Consider the following 1,432-nt stretch of genomic DNA (forward strand, 5'->3'; position numbering starts at 1 on the left):
CAATACTGTACTGCATGTACTATATAGTACATAGAAGCATGCCTTAGGTGGGCATAGGAGTGCAGTTTAAAAAAGGAAAAGAAATATCACATTGTAGCTACTCAATTTCTTCAAAATCACTGAGCAGGAAAAGCAACATTGAACTTCCACAACGTCTATACAGTACCCAGACTTAAATCAAGACTGTCTTCCTCTATTTTTGGTAAACAACTGCATGGTAAACTTAGATGACTTTTCTCCCTGGATTTTACCTGGTAGTGGCCTTTTATTTTATTTTATTTTATTTATTTTTATTTAAAAGAGGGCAGGTTTGGCACTTTTATAATGATGTCATCAATGTTAATATCTCTTGGGATCTCGGGAAGATTCATATTCTTCACAGCTAATACAGTACAGGCTGTAGCTCCCACTAAGCCAGCCACAGATTTCTCCAGTTTATTTTGTGCATCAATCTGTGTAACAGTCTCATTCATGTCGGTCTCCAATACCCCTCCCCCATCACCCTTTCTGCAGGAATATTGTGAACCTTGTCTACATGAAACTTAAATCCAGCTCACAGAAATTTTCAAAACATTTGTCTAATGTTTCCATAAAGAGTTGAATTAGATCTAAAATGACAAGTTCACCTTCTGAAAAATCCACACAGAAGACAACATATAATGTTGCATAATAGCTATAAATCAGTTTGTTGTCAGATCCTCCAATTAACAATTCTCTTTCTAGGAAATTACAAACATTTTCATTGCTCTTAGATACCAAATGGAATGTGTCCGTGATGATTTGCTCCTGTGTATCTTCACCGTAGGGCCGGTAGAACTTGGTAAGCCACTGCTTCCCATAGTTATTGAAGCTGAGGATCACCTTGATCATGGCTGAGCTGGACGACTTGGTGGGTGCTGGGGGCCAGGGCAGGGGTGGGTACACAAGCCTTGCTTCAGGATCTTGATGGTATTCCTTCCAAAATTTGGTTGTTAAATGGAGAAGTCATGGGAATAGCAGCCCCTTTCTCTAAATAGGCTTTATATAATGAGTTTCAATCATTTAAGACTCCATTTAATATACGATGGAACATATTATTTATGTTAACTGGAGGAAGGTGTCCATGAAGTCCCATTTTGCCAAGACAATTTGTAAGTAACAAAGACTCAATTTAATATGATTACTCACTGAGGCGGGGTATCCATGACAACTATGGGATATTAGAGCAATGAGTACTATGGCAATGGGGAATTTACACAAGTCTATAGCTACTGTGGTTAAAATGTGGCATACCTGTATGTCCTCTGTTATATGTTCAGGAATTTCCCAAAGATTACAGGGACTATTTTGTTTATCTTTAGCTGGATCTTGAGGTGTAACTGTCATCTGAGCCTCAGTATTAATCAGTAATCAGCCATCAGTATTGATTTATATCATAAAGATTTGCCATTTG

General features: G+C 37.8%; 1 pseudogene; it reads right to left on the reverse strand.

The window, feature by feature from the left end:
• Positions 1-290: 290 nt before the first annotated feature.
• LOC125159892 (AP-3 complex subunit sigma-1-like) lies at positions 291-870 on the reverse strand (annotated as a pseudogene).
• Positions 871-1,432: the final 562 nt, after the last annotated feature.

This window comes from Prionailurus viverrinus, unplaced genomic scaffold (assembly GCF_022837055.1).
Source record: "Prionailurus viverrinus isolate Anna unplaced genomic scaffold, UM_Priviv_1.0 scaffold_83, whole genome shotgun sequence".
NCBI classification, from domain to species: Eukaryota; Metazoa; Chordata; class Mammalia; order Carnivora; family Felidae; genus Prionailurus; species Prionailurus viverrinus.